This window comes from Montipora capricornis, chromosome 1 (genome assembly GCF_036669925.1).
Source record: "Montipora capricornis isolate CH-2021 chromosome 1, ASM3666992v2, whole genome shotgun sequence".
Lineage (NCBI taxonomy): Eukaryota > Metazoa > Cnidaria > Anthozoa > Scleractinia > Acroporidae > Montipora > Montipora capricornis.
The window spans coordinates 45,500,238-45,515,237 of record NC_090883.1 but is presented as its reverse complement, the minus strand read 5'-3'; the positions used below and the strand labels follow the sequence as shown (position 1 = coordinate 45,515,237).

Below are 15,000 nucleotides of genomic sequence, written 5' to 3'. Positions count from 1 at the left end.
TATAGTGCTTGATTTCCTTTAGGTTTCTCCAGATTGCTTCAATAATCACCGTGACTTTGTGTTACAAAGTGGTGTGATAATAGGACTTAGTATTGATTGATGGCCTTTAGAGTTTGTAATTATGCTAAATCAAACATTAAGCATTTCACTGGAATCAAGCCAACTGACTAAACGATTACTCTATCTCTACCTGAACATACACACAACTGTGAAAACCTATTACAATGTGAGGACAATTAAGCTAGAATTACATACGGTAAGGGTCAAGACCTGCCAGAAAACAAAAGAGTAATCAATTGGGCGTAAAAGCCACAAGATTTTCATACATGCAGGGCCACAGCGATTTCCAAAAAGATACCATAATGCAACCGGTCAGGTTTCTTTGTATAGGTAATCGCATGGGGCCGAGTAAAATTAAGGATTAATATCACGCGTGTTTTCAGAAGTTGCTGAAATTGCCCGAGTCGCGCAGCGACGAGGGCAATTTCAGCAACTTCTGAAAACACAAGTGATATTAATCCTTAATTTTACGAGGACCCATTGCGATTACTTGTTAATAACAAAGAGGGCAAAATTTTCTTAACACTGTTGAGGCACCTCGAAAAACAGACAGCTAAGCGGAAACACTCGTTCGCTCGGAAGCAAAACAACTGACAAACAGACAAGAAAGTCAACTTGTTCTTTGCGTCCAAAACGAGTATAGATGTTTGTTATTTACATCCACTCGAGAGGAAAATACGAGTTTCATTCGTGAACAACTGTAAACAACGATTAAACCAAATGTTAAGCTTCAATTTATTTTATTCACCTGTGCTGTAGAGGTTTTTACCACTTGCAAATACGCATCCGTAAACATAGCAAACGGTTTGTCCAAAGAAATCCACCAAATTTGAGCTACTTGTTCCTCCCGTCAATGGCAAATTGTTCTGTGACCTTTTTTGTTGAGCTGCAAGATGTCGTGGTAAACTGAAAGCCCTTGACGAAAGGAATCACTTTGTTTTTCAACCACACAATCCCGCTACGCCGGGCGCCATGTAAGTCGATCCAAGTTTTAAGCTTTTCGTGAAAAAAATATTTTGCCCTTCTTCTTGTCACTCGAAAATTCAAATTCAGATCATCTTTTAAAGCTAGTTCTTAATCTTTATGCCTTTTCGGCGAATGCAGCGCGAATTAAAAGACAAACTTCGATGAAGACGAAGTTGTTTTGCTCAAAACAAAGGAGACTAATGTTGCGCATGCGCCTCATCACCCCAAAAATCCCTTCATTCGAAACGCGGGAACATGAGAAATGGCGGATGTAGTGCTGGCATCGTTAATATTCATCGCATGTTTCCAAAAGGACGGCACACAATGAATGCAAAGATGATGAATCATTTGAAAGACTTGGGCATTACCTTATCTATATGACTGATACTGGTTCAATATAACGGGAAATACGGCGACGGATCACAAATGAAACGAAGATGGCGAGTCAAAAGCGTGGCGATGAATTGCAGAACTTGCAAAGAGCAGAGGGTAGTTTTGCCTTTCTGGCGTTGTTTTTCCTTATTTAAGAGACTTCAACTCAGAATGGAGTGCTGTTTGATAATAAAGTAAGTCGGATTCAAATTGAAATGTGAGTGTACATTCAAAAATATGGGTAAACTGGCGTTTGAAGCGAGGACAACGATAAATCAGCTAACAAGATGGAGTCGAAAAATGGCAGCCCACTGGTGAAGAACATCTCAATTCGCTATAAAGCTTCCCAACCTTGAAATTTTGAACCACATTGTCGAAGTAGAGTCGGGAATTGTTCTGGAGAAGAAATAGGGCTGATTTTGAATCTTGAAGCGAACAGATTAAGCCAAGACGCAAGGCTTTACTTTACGAGTGCTCCAGATTATTTACATTTCCTTGGCAAAAAATATTTTAATTCCCTTTTTCGAGACTTTTGTCATAGGCCGTGATACGGGAATTCCCGCTTGCTGCAGTAAGCCCAACAACCAAAGAAAAGATTTGTGTAAAGAAATTGTCATTAAAAGTGGCAAGGCTCAACACAGCAGGTTTCGTGTGATACGGTGTTGTCTACAAAATGGCTCCAAATCTTGTTATGATATCATCTCACTCTGCCCCATTGTGTCTTTGACTTGGCAAACTTTAACGTCTGAAAATTAAACCACTGAAAAAGCATTAAATTTGAAGCTTTTTTCAATTTGTATATTGTCATATTGCCCTAAGCTGCGAAAGTTTCAAGTTGATAAAAGGACGTGCACAAATAATTCTAACTCGGAGAACGAAACTCAAGTCGGCAGCTCATCCGTTCTCGTGGCCGAAAATAATTCGTGATACGGGAATCGCCTTTAACAGCCGACACACAAAAATCAGAAGAATAATTTGAGTTGAACATTTATAATTTAAAAGTGGCAAGGCGCGCGCAAGCGACCAGCAAAGTGAGCCTATTGTCCTGTTGAAATCTGTCACTTCGAGCTAGTTGTTTGTTGGAAGAACAGTCATAGGACGTCCCCTTAATGCTATCCAGTCATTGTGGATACATCAAATACTAATTTGCACAAAAATGTGGAGATTGACACTGATTCGTAGTTAAATTATTTATTATTTACTTAATATTTACAATGCACTTACACGTTTGCTTGATACAAAATTTACTCATCTCAGGCAAAGTATTATTTACATTTGTATAAAACTGCTTCAGGAGAGGGGAAAAAACGAAATTATTACACTATACCACCAATAGAAATAAATGGTATATAGTTAACTATACTAAAAAGGAGATTGACACAACCAGGTAAAATATTTGTGAATGTAATCCATAATGAGAATACATTCAAGTTAACAACAATCTCAGAGAGAGAATAATATTATATTATTATTATTATTTTTTTTGATTTTATTCCATAATTTTTTTTAAATTTTATTCTATTTATTCCGAATAAATAGTACTCAATCTACAGAACAGGATATCCCATTCAGTTGCAATATTTAGGCTTATAATACTGGAGTACATACCAGCAAGTAAGGAAATCAGTACTGAGCAAAATAATGCTCAAAAATTGCTTTTTTGAAATAGGATTTTAGATGTGCTGTTTCGATTATAAAGAGGAAGTCATTCTAAAAGTATTTTCCAATAATAGACAGGCAGAATTTTCTTACATTGGAATTTGCCTATAGCATGAAGAAATAAATTCTGCAAAGCTGCATCCTGAGTTGAATGATTATGTTGCTCCGAAACCAGTAATATGGAAAAAAATACATGGCTTATCGTCACAAAGACGATCATGCACAAATAAATGCGTACATTTTAGCAATATCGTGACATTTCAATAGACCTAAGGAAACATAATGTGGGATGGGGGAACATCATTAATGATTCTAATAACTTTATTTTTGAATTTTATAAGCTGTGACAATGGGTTTTCATAATCACTACCCCACAACATAGAGCCATATAGTAAATATGGCTAAATAAGCGAATAATAGACATTGATTAGACAATGTTTACTGACAATGCTTAACCTTAATATATGACATTAATTTTACTAACTTTGTTACAAATATAATGAATATGATCATGCCAGGAAAGGTAATGGACAATATAGATACCATACCCAAGTATCTTAAGATTGAAACTGGTTCAAGGCATTGACCAGCTAAGTTTAATGAAGGAAGTAAGTTGAAAGTTGAACTTTCTGATGAGGATTGAAGATAAGATATTTAGTTGTCTTTAAATTTAAAGTTAATAAACACTTGGTAGTCAGAGCTATTGTAAATTAGAAGTTCATCTATATATAGAAAAGATATCTGATGACAAGCATTGATGTGCCAACCACAGGAACAAAAGAACCTTTTGTTTCAACAGCCAGCGAGCCTCTGGTTGGCACATTTATGACAATAGGTAAAATAATCTTCCCTGCAGTGTTTTGACATGCTGCATTGCAGAGGTTTCCCCTCCACATGATGTACAATTTAAACAAATTGCTATTTACAGGGTGTCAAGTGGGTAAAATGGTCAGAAAATGAGAAAATCGGGGGGGGGGGGGGCCTTAACCTAAAAGTAGGAACAAAATAGCATTTGAACGTGAATAGGAAAAGTAATGGAAATGCCTAATTGAAGTCATCATTGAGAGGTTCAAAATTATTGTTTTTACATCAACACGAAGTGCAAGCTTACTACATTTTTCTCCAGCCATGAGCACAAAAAATACATAATTTTTCCTGAAAAACCAGCGAATTTAAAAGGCTCAGAATAATAGGAAATAACAATAGCTTGCACATTCATCAACTACCTACAAGTTACTACAGTACCCTCATTATCTACCCTCCGATTTCAATCCATGGCGATTTAGTAAATCCTCCACACACGTTGCTAATTGTAACTAGTAGGAACTGGTGAAGAAGACGTAAACAACGCTAGCATTTCGTATAATGTTTCTGTGGACAAGAAGGAAGGTAAACTACACTAATTTTTTAAAGGACATTTAATAGGGTGCGATAGCTTATGGCTTGAGATTATAAACAAAACAAAAGGAATAGCGAATTCATCTTACCTTAGCAGACTTGACAGCAAGGCCTCGAACAACCACCTCAATCGATCTATCACAACATTCAGCAACATTTAACTCGGAAAAATCAATTGTGCATGAAGCCACAAATCGATCACGCGAAAGTAAATGACTTCAGCTTCTACCACTGAACTACCGCTATTCCGAAAGAAGAAAAGGTGTACACGTCGCTGCTGCTATAAAAATCCCTAGAGCAAGTAATCGAACAAGACATCTTTGGCCGCCATTTTGTTTGTTATTTCGCTCGCTCGCGTGTCAAAAAAGCCTGGGCACAAGCAAAACAATCAACCAATCAGACAAAAGTCTCCTTTGTTGCTCTTTTTTTGCTCAAACAGAAGAAACCAACTGACTGTGGAAGACGTACGTTCAGCCAATCAGGAGCGAGAATTTTTGGCGCTCGACCAATCGTGAGCGAGTAATTTTGCCCTCTTCTCAAGCAAAAAAATACCCTCTTCATTGACCAATCAGCATTCAGTAATTTTGCCCTCTTTGTTATTAAAAGTCAAAAGACTTCCTGAAGCTTGAAGTTACATCAAAAATAGGAAACAAATTCCTAAAGTATTTCATTTTGTTAAGGAAATGTCCCTTGATTTGTATTGTTTCACTCATCTATTCACTAATTAGCTCAAATTCTTTTTTGAAGCATCCATGTATTGGAAATTTGTTGCATGCTTGCTTAGTACTTCTTTTTTTTGTGGAGTCTAAAGATTGACATTTTTCTTTGTGTTTGTGAAGTAGTTATTTCTCCTACGTACCATTAATTCTCAAGATTGGTAATTTTATTTACGTATGCAACATAATCCTTTACTTTTTGTAGTATCCATTGTTGAATATTTCTGTTTAGCAACAGGTTCCAAGTTGTCACAGGTATGATGATCTGAACAGAGCCTTTGACTCTATAATGACCTCTGATCATTCTAATCAGAAAAACGTGAACTCTACGAGGATAATCATTCTCTAAACTGCCTTCGATCTAAGTGACCTTTAATTAATTAAAGCAACATACTTTACCGATGGAGCTCAGTGTGATTTTTGTAATGTGACATGAGCAGGTATTCCACGGCTCTAAAACCCAGTTGGCTAATCTCTTTCCTCACGTGTTAGGGCTTCTGGAAAAGCAGGAATCTGGACTTCAGAACCGGATTGAAAACCAAAATGAGAACATGGAAGGTCGATGATATCCAGTTGTTTTATTTGAGCTGAAAAAGGTGAATGTCATATTACACGCTTTTAACTGCAAATGGATATTGTTGTGACAAAAAAAAGTTTGTACCACTAACGTCACTCCTGTTTTCAACAGGTTAAGTTACAAGATGATTGACATGGAGACTCCTCCTTGTCCCTTGGTACCGTGGGAGCAAAATTGTTACTAAGGAGTCCAGGAAAGAAAAGTACGACAAAAGAAATTCACCTTATTTGTTGGAATAAAATGTATAAAGCAACTACGAACCTCGCCTTCCAGATCTCGCGAAGGGGTTTCAATAACATTTATATCAGGTGGGTAGTTAAAGTGTTGCAAGCCGGTAGATTAATTGTCTTTTTGATCTGATTCAAAGCGTTTGCATAGAAATTCAAATTGCAACAGTTTCTAGACATCCTTACACACACGTTGCAAAGAAGTTGTGAAGAATTCTCGAATTTTTTTATGGATTCCAGCCACATTTCTTGGTCGTTCATTTCTTTTTCTTCTTGCAAAAAAAATTGTGAAGAATTTTCAAACTTTTTTTATGGATTCTTTTTCAGGGATGGTCTGAACAAATTCACACAAGATTTTGATGAGACATATTCCACCATTAAACTCCTTTCACAAACTTGACACACATCGTTAAAAGATTGCTCCTTTTTTGGGTACGGTGTTTTGGTCTCGCACTTCCCTTCGCTTTGAGAGTTTTTGAAAATGATGGCACGGTAAAAAACATTCCTGTGTGGCCCAATTTTCTTGTGAACGTTTTTGATTAGATGCCACTTGACAGTTAGAGATTTTGCAGCTGCCTTATGTATGAATACTAATTAGGGAGTTCTTTCACGCACCCCTCCTTATTCTCCCGACATTCACATAGTCCCTTTCCATTCTCCTTCCCGTTCGAACACCTGCCACACAGGCTATAGTGCTCACCTTTCCCATGTTTCTTCTTGATCTCCAATGCGGCGAGATTTGCAAGGTGAGGTTTGCAGTTGTTTACTATAACATTTTATTCCAATAAATACATGTGAGGTGAATTTCTTTTGTCTTTTACTTTTCGTTTATGGACTCCTTTCATCCATGGCTTCAGTAACAACTTCGCTCCCACGCCACAAAGGGACAAGGAGGAGTCCCAACGTCGATCATTCTCGTAACTTAATCCCTTTAAAACAGGAGTGACATAAGTGGTACAAAGTTTGTTGTCACAACAATATCCGTAAAAATCAATTTTGCAGTTAAAACTGTGTAATATTTAACAATTACAAAATGGTACTTAGATCCACTTTCAATTTGAATATTTGTGTATCTTTTTAATTCATCGTACGTTTACTACAGGAAATAAATTCATCTTGTCTGTCTAGATTCCTGTACACACATACGGTGAACAAAACCTTAATGGCTCGACAAGCAGATGATCTCGAGAGCTCGTTTGGAATGATTTCCGCACATGTTCCTACTTTATTATGCATGCAGCGAAAATTAATTATGCATTCGCACTATTGTTTTGAAGAACAACAATACGTACGTACAAGGATATCGAATATATACATGGTCCGTTTGTTTTGTATATGAGAATCTCAACCGTGTTTATACAAAGATTTCTTGAAATCCACTTCTTTCGCTTATTTTAAAATTGACAAATTGCTAAAATTGCAGGAAAAGTGCAAAAATTACATTGAAAACGCTCCATTTCCCATATTTCAGTCAGAAATTCGACCAATTTTTTTTAGTCCATGACAAGAACAATTAAACAAAGCCCTACAGTCCCAAACAGTTGATGAAGAAACACTCGTGCTGGAACAGATACGCTTTACGTCAAGTACTTTGTTATGACTGTCTGTTGATTTTAAGGACCTAATTAGAATATTACATAATGTTTCTAGAACATTCTATGACAGGATAGGAACTGGAAAAACAGGTTTTTATCTTCGCATTATACAAGCAGTTTCTACTTACCAGTTTTCGCTCTGTTGTCACTGATCGATCTGTAACAGTGTTCTCTCAAGTTTTCGGTAGAAATTAAAGTTCTAAAGTTCAAATTGCGTTTGAAGACTTGTTGTGCTAACAGACATTCGTCAAGCTGAATTTTAACACAATGGACGTCTATTATTATCGCTATTGTTTCCTTGAAACAAAGGACCGTATGCACGATGAAGGAGGAAGCTGTGTGGAAATCTTGCCGCACGTTTTCGTGCAATTATATTAGAGATTCTATTACGAGGACGAGAACTAGTACGAGATTTGACTGCCCGTTTTCAGTGAAAATACTTAAAAGATTAATAACCCAGACAATTAATCTTACTCTTTGTTAGCAGGATAGGTTGCTCAATTGTTCTTAATGCTGGAAAAAAATGCCAAAACTGCTACGACGACATTTATGCAAAACCTCGTACTAAAATGACGTCTGCATCACGATTTACCCGCCAAAAAGACTCTGGTATGCGCGCGCTCACTGTTGTTCTATGAGAAAATCTTGTACTCGTAGTCGTTCTCGTCGTAGAATTTAAAGCTCTTGGTTGCTGCGTTCAATACAACGTACATAATACAACTTTCATTGTTCAGTGTCAATTCACTTTAACCAATCGAGGTCGATTGATTAGAGAAGAAATGAAGACACGAAGAAAGAAACAAGGAAATCAAAATTAAAATGATTACGAAGCACTTTTGGAGAAATCGCCAACGGCCAATGAGTCTGAATGCTAATGCGAAATTTTTATACTTGTGTTAACACTACCAATTTTTTGTTCTCGGCACATATGCCCATACTTCAGTAAATCACTCACGCATTAAACTAAAACATTGGATCCTCTAAAAGCAGATGCTGCCAAGCAATGTTAGATAAGAAAACGAGTTAGGAAAGGAAATCAACCGGAAATTAGCATTTTTAGAGAAATCGCTTACAAATCTAGGAGTCTGAATAAGATGCAAGTGTTGACACGACAAACCGTATTCATGGTACTTAAAACCTTTAAAGTACTTTGTACAGCACTTACCTATTAAACTAAATGGAATATTCCTCCGTGCAGGCTTCCCTCGCAACCACTCTAAGGGCTTCGTCACGCGTTCCTTCCCCACCAGCGTCTGCTGAAACGAGCCACACACATTCCTTTCCACCCTTTCCCTTTGTTAACTAATTGTCATCTGGAAATCACAGGAACCAATCGGCGCTGTGTAGATTGCTTCCCTGGGAGCGTCAATGCGTCTTTGGATGAATCATGAAAGAGAGGAAACCTTTCAAAAATATTCCTGAGAAACATTAATTTTGTTCCCTAGGTGGGGTATGCATTTGCACTCTCGCGACTCAAAATGCGAGTGCTTAGCAAGGGTATGATGTCGTTTAATTTAAAATTTAAAGCGCCGTGGAACTACATAATATATGATTTAATGTTTTTGTGTTGCGAAGCGATCATTCGTACTCAGTGTTTCTTCGATTTGAAAAATAAGGCAAACCTTAAATCTGCTCAACCGAAGGACCACAAGAAATGGGGTTATTCAAACGAAACGACTCCACTGAAGTGGAAAGAAATGCGGCAAATAAAATTATGATATCAATCTCAAGGGAACGCAACAAATAGCTTTGAATCACACGGGGGCAAAATGTTTCAACCATACGAATTCTACCGTACTTATTCTGTGAAGAGCCCCAAACATCTTAAGCCAAAGAATGAAATATATACGCTCCAATTTCTCTTCGATAAGAATTTAAGTCAGCGATTTTAAATGCCCAACACACGAAGCCCATCTTCTTGCAGTGACGGTAAGCAAAATTTCTCAGGGTCTGAAGTGCACTTCCAGAATCCGGAAGTCCGTTGTGATTGGTCAACGTAAATTCCGACTCGTTTCAGCAGACGCTCGTGGGGGAGGAACGCGTGACAAAGCCCTAAGAATGTCTGCGTGGGAGGCTACCATGCAGACCCAGAATATTACATGTAAATGGGCCATTCTTCAGTTGTTTGCTCAGCGACCTTGCCCATAAATGGCTGCGAGGCTGCCGGTGACCTACATTACAAAAGCACGAAGGTTTGTGGGAGTAAATTGATGGTTGCTTCGTCGTGTTTTGTCTGTGAGTGGAAAGATTTCAAAATTACTAGTCCCCATGCCAGTAGTTGCCCACTCGCGCCAAAACCATCGTACTCGCGAGTGTTTAGATAATCCTACGCAGGCAACAAGGTTTCTATCAAAACAGGGTCACCGGTAGCCTCGATTCCATTCTTAGGCCAGGTAACTTGGCTACAACCGTTAAATATAGTCACGAGATTAAAAAAATCACTTTTGTACTGCCTCGTCCCCAGTCGCCCGCTCGTGAAAGGAAGAGCGGGGCGCTCGCACTTTTAGGCTTTTATAGATTGTGCTAGTAAAAGTAGCGTATCATGCTACTAGCGGTGCCTATTTTTTGCCCAAATTATTACGCTCAGATTATGCTCGTTTTTTCCGAATTATGCCATTTTTTCTTTAAATTATTCCTTTTGAACAAAACAAGCGAAATTAAATAAGTCCAAAAACTTTATCATATCATGCTTTATCAGTGGAAACACTTCATTTTACAATCATATATCTGTTTTTGTTTGGAACAGTATGTTTGTCACGCACATATTTAAACAATTATTTTCATGCAAAACGCAACTACTCAATCCTGTATTATGATAAATAAACTATGCACGCTTACATGCGCCCATATGTGCATGTGTATTTATAATTATTATTCATTCAAAATATTTCCCCGTTTCTGATTGGTTAAAACCACACGCATAATTCACCATAACCAACTGCTGTTCACCAAATCAATGACGTCAAAAGTGCAGCCCGCTGCAGATTATTGAGCCAATGACGTCAAAATGACGTCGAAAGTGCAGCAGAAGTGCAAATTATTGAACCGTTGACCGAAAAAAGCTGGCGACGAGATTGTGTTATTTTTGTTGAGCAGAAAAATGGCTACGAGTAGGTTTAGAAGTTTGAGCGAAGAAAATATTTTGAATAAATAATAAAGCAATTATTGAATTTGGCTTTCGTAGAATATGAAGAATTCCGCAGATCTCGGAGGATGTTATCCACCTCGGCCTTCGGCCTTGGTGGATAACACCCTCCTCGACCTGCAGAATTCTTCATATCCTACTCAGCCTCATTCAATAATTGCTAATTATTCCATGAGCGCGCGTTGGATATGAGATCGAAAATAGCCAACGAGGCGCGTAGCGCCGATTTAGCTATAACCAGTCTCATATCCAAAAAATCGCGCTAATGGAATAATTATTTTATTAAATTCTTTAAACTTCAAAAGTTTGGAAGTACGAAATACGAGAGAAAAAAGCGACAAAATCCCAGCGAAATCGAAGAAACTTGATGAAGATGCTATCTTGTGTAATACCTTGTGGTCAGACAGATGCTGGCTCAGCACAAAAACATTTCTTACCTTTTCGAGTACTTCTCAACGTCGGAATTGATCCAAACTTTCCACAAAAACTTTTTTTTGCTTTAATCAGATAGAAATTTCGCTTGCTGGCGCAAATAATTTTAGCTTAGCAACGCTTTGCGCAATCATTTGTCCCATAAGGTCAAACTAAGGTATATGAACTATTATCAGGAGCCCATGAGTTGGAGCCAGCAACTCCCATGTAAAAGTGTCACGGCGTTTTCAGGAACCAAGTTATTTTTTAAATCAAATTTCCCGCGAATTCAGACCAATCATATGCGTCCATACTTAATCAGCAACCTGACCGGAAGTTTGTGTTAGCACCAAAGTGAAACCAAAATGGCGGATAGCAGTGAGGATGAATCGTGTCAGGGATTACTCCGATAATTTAAGTAAGAGAGGATGAGGTGGAAATCGAACAAGGAAGTGCGGTTTCTCGTCCTTTGTCTGGAAAAAGAAAGAGCAGTCAACCTCGATCTTCACCCAAATCATCCAAACAGAAAAAGAGCCCCGCTGGAAATTCTACTCTTTCGGATAATCAGATCGATGACCTAACGTCTTGGATATTTTCTATTGAACAGGCAGCTGAGTGCATTTCCATAGAGGCAACGCTTTGTAAAGCACGTGCTGAGCGGGCCGCAGAAAGGAAATTTTCAGATACTGATTGTGGGATTTTGTCGGAAGTTTTGAATCAGAGCACGCACAAGTGTATTAAGGCTTGACAAGAGAAAATGAGGGGACAGAGAGGGAGGCTCAAGGCGTTGGGCGGGATATGTTGTGTCCACGAAAGCTATTTTTAGACGAGCGGAAGTCTTTGTTCTAGCGGAAGTCTGTCTTCTGAGACGTCCGCATGCAGTCTTGCCTCGCTCTCAGGTTCTTAGTGAAAAGAGAAAATGATGGCGCACGTGGAAGGCTGATGAATATATATTTTCTCTCAAATATCGCACCGAGGTTGGCCTGCATGCGGACGTCTCGGAATAACTTTCGTGGACATGACATATCCCAAGGGCTGGACCGGGAGCCTCCTTCTCTGTCCCCTCATTTTCTCTTGGGCTTGACGAATCTAATTATTATGCATATTTTTATTTGAAGGGAAGCATTTGTCCAATGTCCATGAAACTTAACAGAAAGTTTTTTTTTATTTTTTATTTTTTATCGGTGTTGTTATTAATTTGCCAAAATATTTTGCATCGCATTTTGGTCACGTGATCCTAAAACAACTTATAACATCTTTATCCTTTACTCAAAAATGGAGAACATTTACAATAAAAAATTTTGAAAACGTTTGGCATTAACACGTTTAGTACAACTGTGCCTACCGAATGCCGCCTTTTAATGTGGTACTCCGTATTAACCTTTTAAGATATTTGGATGTTTATCATGTCACGTGACCTATTTTCGTCAATTCTTCATTGCTCTTAACATCTGGACATGATTAAAATGCGGCATGACAAAGCCCTTAGAAGGGGTCATCGAATAATCAAGAAACAATATTGATATAATGTAGTTGAATGTTCCGCATTTTTTAGTAAAAAATATCACTGTTATAAGTCGATATCTGGTCACGTGACAAAAATTTGGTACGGAAAATTTGGAAAAGTTATAACAATACCGATAACTAACTGCCTGCCAAGTTTCATAGGCCCTGGACAAATGCTTTCCCTTCAAATAAAAATATGCATAATAGTTAGGCTGGTCAAGCCTTAATACACTTGAGCGAGAAATGCATTATCCGAGGATGAAAATTACTGTTATTCTCATGCAGAGTTTATCAGTCCTTATAATATTACATTATAGCATCACGCTACGCACTTTTTTTGATGTCTCAAGCTCCTCTTCTATTGTATTTTGCTTTCGTTGTCTAAGGCAACGGTCTCTGGCTATGTTTGCTTGTTCTGGTCACTCGTTTCCCCAGAGAGCGGCAAGTTATCGGGTGGGGTAGCTGACGCCTTGTGCGAGCGTGCAAATGATCATGATAGGTACTGGAACCAATACCATCTACAGGCTGCCACAGCCTCCTAGAGACACCCTCCCTCTGTTAGTAAACCGTGAATGCTGCTCAAACATTGAACAAAAATGGTCTCAGTCTTATCAATATATGCCGATTATGCTAGCAGTGATACTTTTTAAAAATCAGTAAAAAACATGCTAGTTTCCTCGAATTATGCCAAAAATTATTCTAGCACAATCTATAAAAGCCTATGCGCTTCGGGTTGAGGCAACTTGCCACCAGTTCCCCGTGCTCGTGCTCCACACACGCTAACAGTTTTCGCTAGCTTCACAGAAAAGCCTGAGGAGGAGGCAGACTCTTGCAGAAGACCGCACTTGCTGAGATGTCGAGTTCGCAGGAGCTTTGACAGAAGCTTTGCGCTACGATAAACAACAGTTATTGCTAAAAAGCAGTCGAACATTGTTTACGTGGATAATCCTGAAAAATGAACTGAGGTTGCTACAGAGTCTTCTTAGAATCCCAATCCCGTTCAAAACCCTGCTGTTGGAAAGTCAAGTGATGCGATTGTCAAAGCAATTTACTTGATATGGATCCTAATCATGCCAAGGACGTAAATCATGTAATGCTGAAGCAATGGACACTGATCATAATGTTTAAAGTTGTAAACGACATCTTCCGGACTCAGATACCGATTTCAAAACAGCTATTCGCTGTCAAAGGCTCCACCCTGTACCCAATTTGGCTAGATCCAGACAACGGAATCAAGAGAGTGCAGATAATGGAAAAACATCGTCTGACTCGTCTTGCTATTACTCTCCGTACAGGATTTGCTATGGCTCGTTCGTTGTCTGTCCCCCTTCTCTGGTTCCCTAAGGACCATTTTGACAAGTATTACTGGCCGGGGTTCACGCTCTCCTGATCTATAGCTTTTCTATATTTTAACCGCAAAGGTTTGATATTATTTGCTTACAGAATAAGCATTGGTGTGTAGATCTAGAGATGCAAATCAAGCGCGAGTGGGATGGTGACAGTTTTTCCACCCAAAGGACCAAGAGAAAATTAAAGAGACAGAGAGGAAGTCTCCCAGTCAGACCTTAGCACACGTCAGTTCTAATTAAGTTATTTTTAGATGTCTGTTTCCCCAGACGTCCGCAAAGTCTGAGAATTCAAAATGGCATTCCCTGTGGAATTGCGGTTTGTTGACGGAAACGTTTAGTGCATTAGATCACATCCACATGTATTTTGCGCTATATAAGTAATAATTTATCATTATTATTATTATTATTATTATTAAACCGTGATAAGGTCGAAACAAACAACCTTTAAGAGCGAACTGTCTTATCAATGCTTACGCACTTTCAAATATGCGCAAGTCTGTTTGAATGAAAAACATTTTAATAAATTTCCATTAAATGGCATTCACAAAATACATACAGAGGTCTATATACAAATCATAGCGCGACACAAAATGTGTCACATAAAACATTACTGCCTTTGGTGGAGACTTAATTTCGCGACAAATATCGCGCATTTTACGGTTGGTTACGTGTCCGTGGTGACATTCACCAGCCGTTCATGCGTTTGATCGTACGAACCCCGCCCTCTCATCACCAGTCTCTGCTCCTCTTCTTGAAGTTGACCGCTGACTATGACGACGCACTCGTATTCAATATTGTGCCTGCAACGTTAAAGTATAATAATTGAACTCACTTAGCTCACAATAAGTCAAAGAGGGTACCGGGTAAGTCAATGAATGTCAATTTGCCACTTTAGCTGGAAAATGGAAAACTTGAACGTGATTATTTAATGAAATTTGGCCGAGATTGAAGGCCAATCAGAGATACACATGAACTTGAACTTACTTTGCTGTGAAGGTAACTTTAAGTGTAGTCTTTGT

At 38.5% G+C, this 15,000-nt stretch overlaps 1 protein-coding gene and 1 pseudogene across 7 annotated transcripts in view; both read right to left on the bottom strand.

Annotated features, from left to right (window-relative positions):
* The window catches only part of LOC138046092 (nucleotide-binding oligomerization domain-containing protein 2-like), a 79,531-nt gene extending 70,715 nt beyond the window's left edge, over positions 1-8,816 (bottom strand). For 4 of the 7 annotated variants that reach the window (XM_068892791.1, XM_068892797.1, XM_068892805.1 and 1 more), the window contains exons 1-2: positions 8,736-8,798; positions 5,571-5,758 (exon numbers count right to left, since the gene is read on the bottom strand). The gene's annotated coding sequence lies outside the window, so the exon portion shown is untranslated. Of the gene's footprint in view, positions 1-808; positions 1,198-5,570; positions 5,759-8,735 lie in introns of those variants that run through there. The other 3 variants (XM_068892773.1, XM_068892788.1, XM_068892785.1) reach the window with 3 other exon arrangements.
* A 5,670-nt stretch (positions 8,817-14,486) lies between these two features.
* The window catches only part of LOC138015362 (deleted in lung and esophageal cancer protein 1-like), a 23,910-nt pseudogene continuing 23,396 nt past the window's right edge, over positions 14,487-15,000 (bottom strand).